Source organism: Sparus aurata, chromosome 9, assembly GCF_900880675.1.
Source record: "Sparus aurata chromosome 9, fSpaAur1.1, whole genome shotgun sequence".
NCBI classification, from domain to species: Eukaryota; Metazoa; Chordata; class Actinopteri; order Spariformes; family Sparidae; genus Sparus; species Sparus aurata.
The window spans coordinates 20236378-20253617 of NC_044195.1; the positions used below are offsets into that span (position 1 = coordinate 20236378).

General features: G+C 39.6%; 1 protein-coding gene across 2 annotated transcripts in view; it reads left to right on the forward strand.

The window, feature by feature from the left end:
- Positions 1 to 9535: 9535 nt before the first annotated feature.
- The window catches only part of baz2bb (bromodomain adjacent to zinc finger domain, 2Bb), a 59977-nt gene continuing 52272 nt past the window's right edge, over positions 9536 to 17240 (forward strand). For both annotated transcript variants that reach the window (XM_030427792.1, XM_030427793.1), the window contains exon 1: positions 9536 to 9820. The gene's annotated coding sequence lies outside the window, so the exon portion shown is untranslated. The remainder of the gene's footprint in view (positions 9821 to 17240) is intronic.

Consider the following 17240-nt stretch of genomic DNA (forward strand, 5'->3'; position numbering starts at 1 on the left):
CAAAGGCCTGTCTTTGCTTTTATTGAATTAGCTCTCGGTCTGAAAGTTTCTGTTTGGCAGTGACAGGAATATGTTGCTCTTCCATCCTCGGGTTGTCCAGCAGTGTCAGAAATCTGGAAGATGAGGGAAAAAATGAAGTGATGATATATAAAAATGATAAATGATATATATGTCAATGCATAATTGAGGAGAAAGGGATGAATTAGGACACCAAAATTGGGGATAGAGCCTAATTAGTTCTGAGAGGACATCTAAATCACTGTCATCCGACGAGCGTCACTCCCTCCAAATGTCCGGTGGCTCTATTGACATCTCAGCGTGGGCCAAGATGAAACAGAACTGAGAAAAATCAGCAGGAAATCTTTTTTTTTCCCTTCCCGTTCATGCACATCTATTTTTAGACTTCCAACAAGTCTGTCATTTAACAAAATGTCACGGGTGCATACGCCTCTTTTTGTTGAGTACTTTCTCTATCCCCAATTTGATATGTCTTGAGATCTTAGTTATGAATTATCAAAGGCGTCCCTGGACCAGTGTTCACTGATGTACCAATCTTGGAGAACTGTAACAATAACCTTTTCCTCCTGAATGCTCTGGGTCATTTCTAGATTTGGCCACAAGGTGGGACAGTGAATCACATTTCTGTCAAGTCCCCTCACTGATATTGTAGGAAAGGGATTTCCTTCCACTAATTAATGAGTTCTGGAAACATGTAATATAATCAGTTTAATACTGTATTATATAATACACTTTATATAACACAATACTATGATTCTCCAAATTCACAATTCTATGATTTTTTTTTAATGACCCGCTTGACAGAAACAAAGTCTACAAAGATAACCAAGATCTTTAAGCATTTACAAAAGTTACTAAGAAGATGATCTTGTTTCCAATTATTTATTAATAATAATAATAATAATAATAATAATAATAATAATAATACATTTAATTTATATTGCGCCTTTCAGGGTACCTAAGGACACTTAACAATAACTAGGAGACTTGACAACAACTAAACAAAGAATAAATGGATAAACAAAAATACAATTGGATGAAGAGATAGAAAAGGTGATTGATGGGGCTGGACCTAGAGCTGATAGGCCTTATTAAAAAGATGGGTTTTTAGGTCCCTTTGAAAGTCTCCAGAGAAGTCTCTTTGCGGATTTCAGCTGGGAGAGTGTTCCAGACAGTGGGCTGTCACACAGAAGGCTCTGTCGCCGAGGGTTTGAAGTTTGGTGTGACTGATGAGCGCAGCGTCCAAGACTGAGTATAGGGGTGGAGGAGGTCAGACAGATATTGGGGGGCGAGAGAATGGAGAGATTTAGTGGTCAAGTGGAGAATTTTATAAGTGATGTGTGATTTGACTGGAAGGAGTTCAAGTACCTCAGGGTTTTGTTCACAAGTGAGGGGATGATGGTGCGGGAGATTGACAGGAGAGTCGGAGCAGCGGGTGCGGTGTTGCATGCGCTTCACCGCACGGTTGTGACGAAAAGGGAGCTGAGCCGAAAGGCAAAGCTCTCGATCTACCGGTCAATCTTCGTCCCTACCCTCACCTATGGTCATGAGCGATGGGTCATGACCGAAAGAATGAGATCGCGGGTACAAGCGGCCGAAATGGGTTTTCTTCGCAGGGTGGCTGGGGTCTCCCTTAGAGATAGGGTAAGAAGCTCAGCCATCCGGGAGGGACTCGGAGTAGAGCCGCTGCTCCTCTGCCTGGAAAGGAGCCAGTTGAGGTGGTTCGGGCATCTGATGAGGATGCCACCAGGGTGCCTTCCTAGGGAGGTGTTCCTGGCACGTCCAACTGGGAGGAGACCTAGGGGTAGACCCAGGACCAGGTGGAGGGATTATATCTCTTCTCTGGCCTGGGAGCGCCTGGGGATTCCCCAGTCAGAGTTAGCCGATGTGGCCGGGGAAAGGGATGTCTGGGGCTCGCTACTGAAGCTGCTGCCCCTGCGACCCGATTTTGGATAAGCGGTTGACAATGGATGGATGGATGGATTTGACTGAGAGCCAGTGAAAGCGGATGAGAGTGGGGGTGATGTGTTGCCAGGGCTTGGTGCGGGTGAGGACCCTGGCAGCAGAGTTCTGCACGTAGTGGAGCCTGTCCAGGGTTTTGGAAGGGAGACTGGACAGGACTCAATTACGGTAGTCCAGGCAGGAGACGATGAAGGCATGGATGAGGGTCTCAGCCACAGGTTGGGAGAGGGAGGGCCGGAGTCTTGAGATGGTTTTCAGCTGATAAAAAGCTGATTTTGTGATGGATTTAATGTGTGATTGAAAGGATAGCGTGGAATCGAAGATGACACCCAGGTTGCGGACTTCTGTGGATGGGGATATAGAGCAGCCGTCCAGGTCCAGGAGAAGATCTCCAACCTTCTGGAGCAGCGCCTTGGATGCCACAACCATGAGCTCTGTTGTATTAGTGTTAAGTTTGAGTAGATTTGATGTCATCCATAGTTTTATATCGTTGAGGCAGTTGACAAGTGACTGTGGGGGTAGCTTGGTGGATGGTTTGGTGCAGAGATATAATTGAGTGTCATCAGCATGCGAGTGAAAGTTGAGACCATGTTTTGCGAATTATCTGACCAAGGGGGAGCATGTAGATGGTGAAGAGGAGGGGTCCAAGCAGGGAGCCTTGATGCACGCCTTGGTTGACTGGAGCTGGGGTGGAACTGGAGTCTCCAATGGTGGTTTGGATGATTCAGAAAGTTCTGTAGTCCTGCTGTGGTGGACATTAATTAACATGTTAAGCAAAACTAAGGTCTAAAACAGCAGATTCTAGTGAGGGGAAGAGGAATAAATCTTCAGGCACTCATGCGTGAAGCAGGAACTAAAATACTTTAATTAGGTCAAAAAGCCTTTATTCAAAACATGGCTACTTACAGAACAAAACAATACTGACCAGTTTGGACCTTGACGATCTTCATCAGGGTCCAAAATGCTACACAAAGATGATGCAAATATTATTTGAAACATGGCAAGAGCTAAATTTAATTTTCATGCACATAAAAAAGGCAGCCTGTATATTTGATGTCTGTTTTATCTTTTAGTGATGTATGTCCTTAGAAAAGAAAAATAGAAAGGAATGAAAGATCAGTTATATTTGCCTACAGTAATCTTCTTAATTTCAAAGAAAATGCATGTAATCAATCTCCATCTTTAAACTATGATATACCAGTGCCTCAAGTTTAAAGATCTAGTTAGTCTGTATAAATGATCATTTTTAGCTTCTAAATATAATGGTGGGCAAGATGAAGGTCTAAACAGCTGAATGTTGTGTAGGGGGGTAATGAGACTGACGCTGCAAAGGGGCTATGTCTATTCTATTTAGTATACTTTCCTTTTCTTACTTTGCAATATTTGTTTCTACTGACCTGAAGAGAAAGCCATTCACAATGTCATTATACATGTGTAAAATGACAATATAGGAATTTTCTATTCCATTGTATTGTATTGTATTCTATTCTATTCTATTCTATTCTATATTAATCTGTTGCTTCAGTGTCGGGGTTTTCAATTATAACACCATAACATTGCATAAAAAGAAAAACAGTCTTGACAGCAAGTACAGCACACCATCAATAATTCATAATAATTGAAACCGAGGTGAATATTCACGTGTCGGTGTGTTTATTCTGTACATAAATCCTGAAGATTACATCAGCTATTTCCCCCCATCATCTTATCGAAGTGGTTCTACACCAACAACTTGGCTTATAGTGAAACATTTTGGTTACATTATAACACATTATGAAATATCCTAGAATTCATTAGAATCTGCCTATAACGCTGTATAATCATAGTCATAAACACTTATGAATATTCATATTTTTTTCTAACAATAATCTCACAATAATGTCTTTACTGCGTTAAAAACATTAGTATAAAGTATGTTAGTACCTGTTAAAAAAGATAATTTTCACAGCGTTTTGTGTGCTGTTCTCTTTTTTTGACCACTTATAGTGACATATTACCAACTTGTTACGTAGTACACCTGCCTGTATCACATAACCTTGTGTAAAGCACCCAATGGCCACTTAGACTAACTCCTAATCACATTTTTATGTATTATAATAATGATTATAATGTAAAATTATGGGAATTAATAAATATATATATGATCCCTGCAAAAATGGTGAGTGACCAGCATTTATGATGTATTGAATCTTAACCTTATAAGTCATCTTAAAATGCTTTATAATGTGTTATGATTACTGTTATAAGCATTCTGAATATATATGATTGCATTATACAGATTGGCATCATAATGCAACAATGATTATTGTTATAAAGCAATATGAAAACTTATGAGTGCTTGTAACAATTATACAGCACTATAGGTGCATTATAACTCTCTCTGTATGTTCATAATGTGTTACAAAGCATTATGGACATGGGCTTCCTACAATAACCAAACACTTGAGGAAATTAAAAAATAATCACACTTGGCACTGAGAGGTTTGAACAGAGCACAAAGGCTCATTTCCTGATTCAAATATGAACAAAAGCCACAATGCCAACAATCAAAACACAACCTGCCATCACTCTGGGAGTGATTGACAGGTCTTAAAATAATACGGAGACAACGGCAGTGTCTGTAAGTCTTCTTTTATTGCATAACATGTTTGTTTAGTGTATACTGACAAGACTGTAGATATTGCAAGGTGAATACTGGAGTATAATATTGTCAACAATGGTGGCTGTGAAACACACAGTTCTGTTTTTGAACATGCGTCACTTCAATTCTGTACAAAAGTATGACTTACTTGGTCAGATTTCAGCAGATATTTATTTTCAAACTCACATTTAAATGACAAACGAGTGATTTACCCTCATATCAAGTATAATTTATTCAGGTTATAAAAGCTGATTGCTTCCATCTTGATGATACGTTTTGAAAACTTGAAGTGGGATTGGAAGATGTTCCTTCCTCACATTCTAGCCTGGTTCCAGGTCTCTTAATTGCTTCCCTTATCTCAGATATTGTTTTAGCAATTAAAACTGAAGTTTGGTTACGAATAAATAATGATATGAGAACAAAAATGGAAATTGAGTGTGTTTATGAGGCTGTTGGAGATCTACTGAACCCACACAGATCTGTCATTTGTTGTAATGCTGCAGAAAGGCTCCTGTGTGTCAGCAGCTACAACAGGGAAAATGTGTATTGACATGCAAAAGGAAGGTTTTCTTCAATTTGTTTTCCTGCACCCCAGACGTAATTATGATAATTATAATTATGATAATTAATGGTAACATAATAGACTAAAAGGCCTCATTTGATACGTTGGAAATAATTGAATCCATGACGAACCTTTAGAGGCATTTGCGACTGATTTATCCTGTTACATCCCTGAAAACCATCTTTTCTGTTTAACTGAGGATTTGTTTATTATCACAGAGGGGCTGTTGTCTCGTCACAATGGCTGTAATGGCCTATTTTCGCTGAAATAATGGCAAGCGAACCTCATTCACACATCTGCCACACCACTGCTCCAAGCAGGAAGTGCTCTGTGCTGACCCAGAATGGCTAATTAAAATGGACATTGGTATGCATGAATAAGAAATGACATACAGTAGCTTGACAGATGGAAGGAAAATGAGAGCCACGCTGGATCACAAGACATATGTTGATCAAGTTATGTGTCGATAAATTACAGGGATAAAAAAATACCATTTGCTCATGATTTTATAATGTGTTTAACATGTAAAAACAGAACTGACTCTGGCCTTTGTGTGAATACAGGTCAACTCTTTCCTGCCTATTTCTATTCTATACCTATTTTTTGTTATCTATGTTCAGCTCACCCTCTATTCATGTTCCGTCCTTTTCCTGGGTGAGGTGTCTGTGCACAGAAGTGTGGAGCATCTGTTTCTCATGTCCCGGAAGTCTCATGTTTCTCCCCCATTCACCCTCCTGGAACATGCTCCAATTAACAAAGGAGGAAAAACAAAGGCCACTATTTACATGACTGCCCTCTGACCAGCCGTTCTGGATAAACAGCAGTATATTCTATGTCATGATGCTACAATTCTTTACCACCTATTACAATGTGTGTGTGTGTGTGTGTGTGTGTGTGTGTGTGTGTGTGTGTGTGTGTGTGTGTGTGTGTGTTAAATGAATGCTTAACCCAGACTTTAAAAAAAATTTTTATCTGGGATTTTAAAGAACCACTATGTAGTTTTGGAGAAGAAATTCAAACTAGGAATTTTAATATTTACAGTATTAATGAGGTAATAACACAAACAGAAATATACATTTTTCCATAAGTGAATAAACAAGCTGTTTTCAGAGGATATAAGGTCCCCAGAACACAGTTTGAAGCTAGAAAGGTGGCAGGGTCCACCACATATAAAGTACAAGTACACAGTATTAAATTGTGTTTGTTTGTTCAGTTTGTTTAGGCATAACAATAAAATCAGTGAATGAAGCTATGTCCGTTCTGATCAAAATGTCTTCCAATAAAACAACATAGTGCACCTTTAATATATGGAATGCCATATATTCCCATGTGTCATTGCATTGTGTGTGGCAAAAATCACTGTAATTGTATGAGAGGATTCTGTGAGACTGTGTACAGGATTATATTTTCATATCTGACATCTCGCATTGGTGTGGCAGATTTTTGCGGATCGACACACTTGCGCGCGCACACACACTCAGATGCAAACTTGGGTGATGAATGGACCCAGTTTTCAGCTCCAACACTGTGCCATTTTCTAAATCAAATGCATGTGCAGTGCTGGGAGGCTTTGGTGTTAAACGGATCAGAGCATTGTGTGCTGACATGATTAAAATCTGTATTATTTAAATATGTCAGGAAAGAGAAGAAGAAAAAAAAAAATCAATGACAGTGAGTCCAACTCCTGTGCCTTCGGGGTGTTCTGAGCTTTCTGTGGTACTGATAGAAAAATAACAATTAAAAAACAAAAGCACCATCTTAATTTGTTTTCCATCGGTCCCCGGAGAGATCATCTTCGCTGTGTCTTTGGAATCTCATTATACTTTCTAATCAAGACTCTTTAAAAATCCCTTTAAAGGGGACAGACTGCTTGCCCTTCCCCCAGCATGCTGCTGCATTGCAGCCCATCGACTCTGCGAGTTATTATGTTACAAATGACCAAGGTATAGGCTGACATTTTGATTGTGCGATGTGGAAAAAAAAACATAGCTGGGAAAAAAAAGGGGCTTTTGAAAGAGATGCTGCCCTGATCTCTCCCCATTGCTCATTCTCTCTAATGAAGATTGTCCAATACAATTAAAAACCCAGGTATCCTGTGGCTCAGCTTGACAAATTTATCAAATCAATTCCCCCCCCCATCCCTCTTTCGCCATGTGTGTTCATCCAGGCAGGCGTATGTTTCACTCCGTCCAGTCAGTCAGTAGCTGCTGGGACTGCAGCATCTAAAATGACAACAGAATTAGAGGTGTTGGGAGGGTGGGGCTGGGGCACAAATCAATGAGCACAAGGGACGGAGAACGAGCAAATAAACCGGTTTTAAATTACAAATGCAACATGCCTTTTGTGCCTTAATTACTGTATCAAATTAGCTCAACTTCATGTACAATCTGTGCTGGCTCAAGTGGCAGGGTCATAAATTGAAATCCAATCCGTTCCCTATACACATCTTCTCTTAAAAAAAGAAAGAAAACAGTAATTGGTGTAATTGTGATACTTAAACACTGGATCTACAGCGCTACACCGGTCCACATCAGCCACACATTTTCATACCGTTGCATTGTTTTTAATCACACTGTATTGTAAATGTTTGTAGTCAAGGCTGTTGATCAAATTCACCCAGTTTTTCTGTTGCATCAGGAAGACAAAGCCGTACTTATTTAATTTTAACCATCACTAAAACGCAACCAAAGCTCCTTTTCAGATGTCTGGACTCCTCACTAGCAGGTGCAATAGATCCAAACACTGAATCTAAAAGTATGAGGAATATGAATTACTTTGCAGTCTGTGAATGCATTTACCTGCACTTCAGTTTCTTAATTATTGATCGTCCTGTTTTAATTTGTATTTACTTCTGCTTTCTTGGGTATTAATTATGTGACCCTTTTTCTTGGTTTCGTAGCGCTCTCCAGTCTCTCTGGGCTGTGGGCAATGAGCACGCAACAATTTCTCTTTCTTTACTTTTCTTTATCTTTTTCTTTAAATTGACAGTGACACAGCAAGACACTGCAATAAACTTCACCCTTTCAGGGTTCACGACACTACTCCACATTGCACATGTTACTCTAACTCTGTGTCACACATATCTGTCTGTCCTAAAACAACGGCAGGCAGGAACCGCAATAAGCAAGGAGACTTGAAATGCAATCCAAAAGATACACATGTAAATACACTAACTAAATAAACAATAGTTAAATTGCTATTAAAGATCATGAAAGCATTCTTATATTCAACAGTAGCTTCATTCTGCAAGTTTAGACAACGCTGTGGAGTCCTTCCTACTGAAATCTATGCTATCTTTTATGTAAGCTATTCAACAACACAATCAGTGTAGTAAATTTAAAGGATTAGTTGACCCCAAAATGAAAATTCAAATATTATCTACTCATGCTTATGGAAGGTTGGAGCTTCACAGCAAACAACTGAAGTAGATGGGGACTTTAAACAGCTCGTCTGGCATAATCCAAGTTCCTGGAAGCCCTAAAATCCAAAGAGGATGTGAAAAAGACATTATTTAAAGTGGGTCTGGGGTGGGTGCACAAACTTGACCACATGTCAAGAGTGTAAATACTGTCTTTTAAAACCAATTTTGGATTTCAGGGCTTCCAGAGAGTTGAATTACGCTGGACGTGCTGCATGAAGCCATTTATTGTTTTTGTAATAAGTTGGTTTTTTTTAAATTTCAAAACAAGTCCCCATCTACTTCAGTTGTTTAGGAGAACGCTGTAATACTGTATTGCTGTGTACTGTAGATGTCATCTAACTTTCCATCAGCATGAGGGTGACTATATATCGCACAAATTTTCCTTTTTGGGTGAAATTATACTTTACAAATGTGGATTTGGTTATTTTAGTTTTTTTTTCCAAAGTTGAACTCACGCACCCAGACACAGAAGGGTGTACACTTCAGACTGTGTCACTGTAAAGCCTCATAAATGATTTTTTGCACTACCAAACTTCACCCTGTCTTTCCATCGGAATGATTGTGAGTAGATGATGAATAACTCTGAAGTTTTGGGGCGAAGTTACCCTTCAAATATTTCTATTATGGCATCAAAAAGTTCAAATCCCCAAAACAATATTACACCAGCGCTCAGTATCTTTTCTAAACAGCTCAAAGTGTTATAAATACCCCACCCCCCAACTGAGGAAGTTTATTCAACTAAATACATTTATTGTTTTTGTAATAATAAATCATGAGTCAAACATATTTATCTCTTGCATCATTTGAATTTATGGTGTATGAGATGAGCTGGCCACCTTTTGCGGTTATGACTCCTGATCATCCTGATGATGTTTGACAGTCAGTGTGTGTGTGTGTGTGTGTGTGTGTGTGTGTGCACTTGCTGCTGGCTGCAGTGTCTTTTGGGGGAACAAAAGTTTGCATTGTAGCAGCCTGGAGCTGACGTCACTTCTCTTGAGTTGCTCGGAGGAGAGAGCCTCCTCAATCTGCGATCAGAGAGCAACACATCCAGTCACACTCTCAACCCCGGACTCCTCTTATTGACCAATTCTCCGTTCATCCCTTTCAACATCCGCAAAGAAAAAAAACCTGGAAGTAAATTATTACAATTCTTTTTTTCCTCCCCGTTTCGTTTTTTTCCTTTTCAAGAGGAATACACCGGATTTTCGACGAGAAGGTGAGTTTAATTGTCTGTGTTTTGCCTTCGGGAGTTTGCACCCTTAGCTCGCTAGCTATCACTCACCAACGTCCGCTCACACAGTTCTGTCGCACGGGCTAACGGCTAAGCTAACGCTTGGTGGCTAAAAGCGGTAGCATCCTCGCTGCTACACTTGCCTCACCGCAGCTTTATCCGCTCCGCGAGTTCAACACGGCGGTAAAAAAAGAAAAAGAAAAGTTCAGGCAGAAGTAGACACGGCGTTTTCGGATGCCGCCAAACTAAACTTTGTTCAGAATGTAACTGTTGTCGTGTTGGAAGTGTAACTTGGTCACAAGAAGACTTAACGGCACCGTGAACATGTCACCCGGCACTTGGCATGGAGACAGGCAGTGCTGCTCGGTCTTGTTATTACCTTGTAGCACGGCTCTTCGCTGCCAGCTGGTTCGCCGTGTGTCCTCAAACATTAATGGATGAAAAAAATGAAAACATAAGTTAGCTTAATGAAATATTTAGTTTATTTATTTTTCCTTATTATTCAGCTCACAGCACGCCTCTGTTGTAGATATATAAGTAGTGTCTGCCTGCCCGTGAGACTAACTCATGTGGTTTTACGCTTCGTGTGACAACATGTCATGAAAATATCAAACAGCTGCATCTAACACAGGTGAGCTTTAATAATCGTCTTTCCTAACATGAAATGATGGTGTTATCAGTATTAGAGCGGGAGGCTGCCCGCTGCTCTCCCCCTCTGTCTTCTCTTTTTGTTGCTTCCTCTTAAAGGAGAGCGCAGCTAATGCTGCAGCTGCGGTCTGGGCTGAAATTTACCCTTTGAGATTATGACAATACCCTCCATTTTTCTGCTTTCATATTAACAACAAGGCATTCGCCATCTTGGGGTATTTAAATGAGCACTGTCTGTTCAAACAGTGTCGTATCTGTGGCAAAGTTGGGAAACTTTGGGTGGAGAGAGGATGAGAGCACGCTGAGCAGTATTTTAATCGCACATATGTCAGAAGGTTTAGAGTTTAATGGAGTTTGATTTATGCCCGTGAGATTTCAAAACGGATCGGTTTTAAACTGCAGCCCAAGCAGTCTGATCTTCCTGCGATTACATGTCACACATTAGGCTGAAAGCCCTCTTGACACCCTGTAGTGGCTCTAATAATTTGGGTGCCACAAGCACACACTAGGTCCAACTTCCAATCTAGAAATCAGGACATGACATTTTAACATCGCCCTGATTTCTTCTCTGTGCACTTTGGTTTTTGTGCCTTCTGAGCTTTAGGGATGGAGATATATTAGCCGCTGATATGAAGCCAAATTGCATCCATGGACTATATACCATAGATACAGTAGGTGACGGTATGCAACTTTACAGTTGATAGGTATGGGACAAATATGAACCTATCCTGTCCAACAGAATTATGATTCACGATATTATCCCGTTAATCATATCGTTAATCATCAAAATATTCTTAAAACTTTAAAATGAAAATTAACATTGCATGAAAACATACTGGAGTCACTATAACTGAACACTTGTGTTAGCAAACAGATATTTTTATTGCATCACAGAAGGGACACACATCTCTTTTAAATGATTAACACTCAAATAATAATTAATCACAAGTTATGAGTTCCTCCTGCACAAATAAAGAGTAAATAAATGGTGGTAACATCATCTCCCTGTCGTTCCTCAGTTTGGAAGTTGCATTACTTGCACACATCTTTTTTAACTTGTTTTTGTGAGGGATACAATGTGCAAGCAATGGCTTGAGCAATGGTGACAGGCTTAGGCAATTTCGAATAAATCAGGAAACCAGTATGGACTGTAAGTCATTGTGCTAGAAGAAGAAGATGGCGAAAAAGAATGATTGCAGCAAGCAATATATTTTTCTGCAACATGGCAATTTTTTTAAAGAGCTATAGAATATTAAAGCATCCATCTTTGCGCTCTACATCTTAGCCTTTCTTACCATCAGGTGTGCATAAACTACAGCATAGGGACTACTTTTTAAAATACAAATACAAATATAGTGTTTCTCTAACATTTTAAGAAGCCTTTAAAAAATGAATTAAATGACTAACAGTACATTACAGGCACAAAAGGACAATCTCCCAAAAAGTTTGACTACATTTTCAGTACACCCTGATGCATCTGAACTAAATTAAGACCATGCCTGAGATAAGTAAACATCTACTGGCCCTTTTCCATGTCAGACATTTCGTACAATTGGAAGAGCTTACTAATAGCATTAATGACGGGTTCGTGCTGTTCAAGTGTCCCACTGTGCCATGACAGCAAGCAAGCATGCACAATACCAGGAACCTGAACTAAAGCAGCTAAATGGAATGCAGCCATCATTCATTTTTTTGTAATCTCTCTGTATTAACTTGTGTTCGACCTTAATCAATGCTGGGAAGGCAGCATCAACCACCCTCTTTGTACAGTGCATAGAATTTATTCTGATGTTGTAAATTTAACTTGTGCCATTTAGTTTGTTTTGGCAGGCGTCCTTTGTTTGCTACACAGTGAAGCTCATTTGTCGTTACAGATATAATTGATAGTAATGAACTAGTCTGCGCTCTTTGCACACACAGTCTCGAGCGAAATGGCAGTAAACATGATTCCTGGTAAAGTCCATCATTTAAATGGCTTCAGTAGCCAAGGCAGCGAGATAAATCAGATCACAGCCTTGATGTGTTATGCATGCATCCAGTAACTGCCAATGAATCAAAACACAGGTAGAAGGTCACTAAATTTGCCTCATATTTATTCAGAGCACATGTCCTTGAAAACCTCTGCAGAGAGAACATTGTTGAAATGCTGTGTACTAGGTTTCTAATATTGTATGGTAATACAGTATTTTAACATTGAGAAATAAAAGGAGTCAGCAACTTGGTATTTGAATGTAAAAACAAAATATTGCAGGGCTTAGTTCTTCCAAAGGCAAGAAGGCAGATGTAACTCCTTGGTTATTAAATTACTTAAAAGAGCACTAGCGGTCAAAACATAAAATGAAAAAAAAACAAAAAACATTTTTAGCGCACTCATCGTTTGGAAGATTTATTTTCTTGATAATAAAGTAAGGATGTGCACAGTCATTTGACTGTTTAGTTAAACATTGCCCTCAGTAGTTGGCATAAGAAATACAAGACAGTTAAACTTGTTACTCTCCTTATTTTATTATTGTACACATTTAGAAAACACGCTGACTTAATTTGCACTGAACTGTCATGTCTTCCCAGTCCAATGTTGCTTGATTTTTAAAAAACAAGTATCCATCATTGTTTAAAATTCAGTTTTCATCAAATATGCTAAGCAACTGCATTTACCCAATGATAATGCTATTGCAGCGCGTTTCCTAAAGAGTTTTTGTTACGTTGAATATTTGTTTTCAATAATGTAACTTGTTTACTTGGATTTATTAACCTGTTGTTTAGGATAATGTGTGTTCAGCGGCATTGAAAGTGGTTATTGCAGATTGTGATTTGAACTTGTGGATTAAATTGTGCTCAATTTTGATTATTTTCTAAGCATTTTAATACTTTTAGACTTGTCTACTAATCTACTGTAAGATTAAACGTCAGAGAAGTTAGAAATGGGAAATAATCCTATTGAAAGCTATTATTTATATAACTTAAATGGACACTGCTGCACAACTTACTTTAAACATAGAGCACTTAAATTGCATTAGCAGTAGACCACATCAGCATTGTTAGATTTTTGTGCACAATTTAAATCTCACAATATTGTAAATTCAGTTGTCTAATGTATAATTTGTCCGACCATACAAAATTCTGTGAGCTGTAGCCTAACCAGATTTGCTGAATTGGTCACACTGCTTACTATTTCAAGGGGGATAACACTACACATTGCCCCTCTCAGTATGTCATTACAGAACATGAGAAGTCCCCCCTTTTATGATCCCTCTGCTTTTTGAGAAGTTCCCTCTTTTCATTGTGGCCCCTTTTGAAAGAAAAAGCAGAACTGCTAATTGCGTTTTCACCAATTTTTACCCTGTCTCTTCTGCTCTTACCCTTTCCACAAGTTTGCACTCATTAATCAAAGGTGCTGGTCTCCTGCTGAGGGCTGAGCAAGTTCATCAATTTGGCAGCCGGCTTGCTGTAAGGAACAGTGTAGAGGCTCTTACACACAAGCATAAATAAATCTATGGTCTTTATATGCAAGCCCTGAAGGTTAATACTGTATAATTCAATGTACCCTCTTTGTCTGCTGTGATTGATGTTTTTAAACATGTAAGGCTTGACGGGAGTCCCTTTTTGTAGGTCAGTGTTGACACTTTATGATTGGGTGAGCTTTGGGGGGAGCGGCACGAGGGAGGTGGATTATTAGGAATATGTCAGGGAGATTACTCTTTTTCACTCATCTTTCTGGTCTATTTTCTCTCCGCCTGGAGATTGCTTGTCGCAGTGCTTTATTTGAACCAATGATGCTTCTGAGATTGAAGTCTCCCCGCTGTGTTAATGGGGCAGATGTTTAAAATGCTAGTGGTCTGCACTATTTGCTTTGCTGTTTATCGTTTATTTGCCTCCTGCAGAAAATGCTGGCCAGCTGCGAATGTGTAATTCTTAATTCTTAGTCAGGTAATCACAGGACTAATACAAAACTTGTGTCCAGTTTCTGTTGTAAACCACGATTCTCTTACATGAAGACTGTGCCTCAGCAGACCCCTTTTTATTGATCCTCATGTATTTAAAATCTGGTCACTGCTGCCACAAAACACTTCCCGCTTTAGCTGTGCTCTGCATGCTGCCGCTGCATCCACATCTTTGAATATTACATTTTTACTCAACATTGTCTGGCCTGATAAGAGAGGAAGGAAAATAAATTCATCCCTAAAAATGTTTGGATCAGCAAAGGCCAAAAAAGTGCTTTCCTCACCACGATGAGACATTGCACAGGCAGTCAGCATGCAGGGAAGTGTTGCAACTCTGTCTCGTACTTAGAATATTTGCAGATTCATTTTTTGAGGTAGAGACCTACCCACTCATTATAAGACATTCAACCTTTAAGCAATATCCTTTTATTGAAAGGCTCTGAAGTGTTTAAGCTGAGTTTCAATATGATCCACAGTTCAGATAGAGTTGATCCTATCTGATGTAATGATCTGCTGCCTTTTCTATAATGTTCTTCAATAGGGGTGGGAATCTCTTGGCATCTCACGATTCGATTCCGATTCAGAGGTCAACGATTCGATTCTAAATCGATTCTCGATGCATCTCGATGCAGCAAGTTTTTTATGTACATTTCCATGCACGATTTAAAAAAAATTAAATCTGAGTTTGCTAATCACTTCCTACTTTTTTCTCACTGTGTGACTACTTGCTACTTTAAAAGCAAAGTATTTGTAATGATCCATACTTAATTGACTTCCAATATATTTAATTAATGAAACAAATGAAAGAAATGTGGCAAGTCAACTGGAAGGTTACATTTGCTAGCAAACATCCAGCTTTGCAAAGAACCAAAAGGAAAAGAAAAGTGTTCCTGTAGCAGCATACATGTAGTACATTAATACAGCTGCAGCTGGTAGACGGTCGATGCAGGTGTTTGTCTCACAGGTTGATCTGGACGTCTCACACTTTCCCACAGCTGACTGACCTCACCCTGAGTTCGGGCTGGATTTCAACATACTGTGCGGGCTGTTTGACAGTGTACAGTTTTCACATCGACTTGGATTCAGCTTAATAACGATGTATGCGGCTGGGAACGATGGCTTTAAGTAACCATTTGAACGCATGGCGGAATGACATAAATACCCGATAGTTAGTTACAGGTGTCGCAAGTTAACCTGGACGCTGCGCACTCAGCGCCACAGCTAACAGCGGTCTCCATGCTGCTCTCAAGCTGCTCGGCGTCAACAAATGCCTCAGATGTTCCACCTATGAGTTGTTTGTGTGTACAGACATTAACGACACATCCCATGTTTTTTGTTGTGTGCACGCGGTCAACTGTCCAGGCGCTGCACTTCCGCACTTCTGAGTTCCGCCTCTTGCGTTCCGTCAACATAACGTTGTCAATTAACATGTAGAAAATCGATTTTTGACATTTGTGAATCGATTCAAATCATCCACGTCCGAATCGCGATTCATCTAAGAATTGATTATTTTTCCCACCCCTATTCTTCAACATACCCGAAAGAATGTTTATATTGGTCCTATGTATTGACAACATCGTCACTGCCCATGTTTTAATTTTGCTTATCCATCCAAAAAGTAGGCTAAGTCAATTAACAATAGTAGGGCTGCCCCCGACCAAGGATTTTCTTGGTCGACCAGTGGTCGTCATTTAGAGCGATTAGTCGACTAATCGACGCATATATGTACATATATATAAAAAAATATATATATGTGTATATATATCATTTCCGCAGTAAAGTAGATGCGCCTATAGAGAGGAATTGCTCCCTCTTTTAAATTTGAGCGAGCGTGGAGCGTTTTCACCGGAGGTGAATGAAATTTTAAGTGAGCGGAGAGCGGTCTTTGAGCGGAGCTGTCTGGTATAAACACCCACGTAAGCGGGGAGCGGAAATTCTCGCCGCTCAGCTCCGCTCACATGCTCTGCCCAGTACAAATGAATAGTCTAATACTAGCGCATATAACAATAATAAAACGTATTTATCTCTGCTTTCAAACGTTCGGGCCGCCATGGGCAGGTAGCTAGGCTACTTAAATGTTTAAGGTGGTACATCATGTTCGTCGTGGAGGAGTGATGGGCGAAGTTTTTCTTGCAAAGTTTGCATGTCACCTTCTTGGGGTCACCCTTCTTCTTTTCCAAATGATCCCATATTTTAGACGTCTTTCCCGACATGGTTGGCTATTAATTGTTAACTGTCTAACCGCGATGTCGAAGGGACCTGCCATGTTAAAAAAAAAACAGTGACAGGGTGTGACGACTTCCTGTATCTTGCCCTTCAAATTAAAAGCCCTCCAGCCTTCACATAGATTTTGACTTAATTTTGACAAGACACGGCTCCAAATGTGTTTGTTTTTTTTCCTGCGACCAATCGACCAATGAAATTTTGGTCGGCTAATGAGTTCTCGGTTGACCAGTGCTTGGTCGACTATTTGGGGACAGCCCTAAACAATAGTTGATGTTTAGGGAAATATGGACATAGTAAACAATGAAAATGTCAAAACTGACTACTAATAGTAGTTGGGACATAGATCTACAGTAGGACACTGCTATGGAAGGCAAAGCTTATGCACCCATCCACTATATAAATGTCACACAGCTTTCTTTTATAAAGGCCTCATTTCCAACAGTCTGATTCAATTCATTACACATTATGAATTTCTGTATATTCAAAAGTTGGGGATGGTACCAAAAAAATGACTCCATGGCAGGGCTGTACAGTGCGAGCATTTTACTCGCATATGCGCCTAAAAATAGATTGTGCGAGTAGAAAAAATA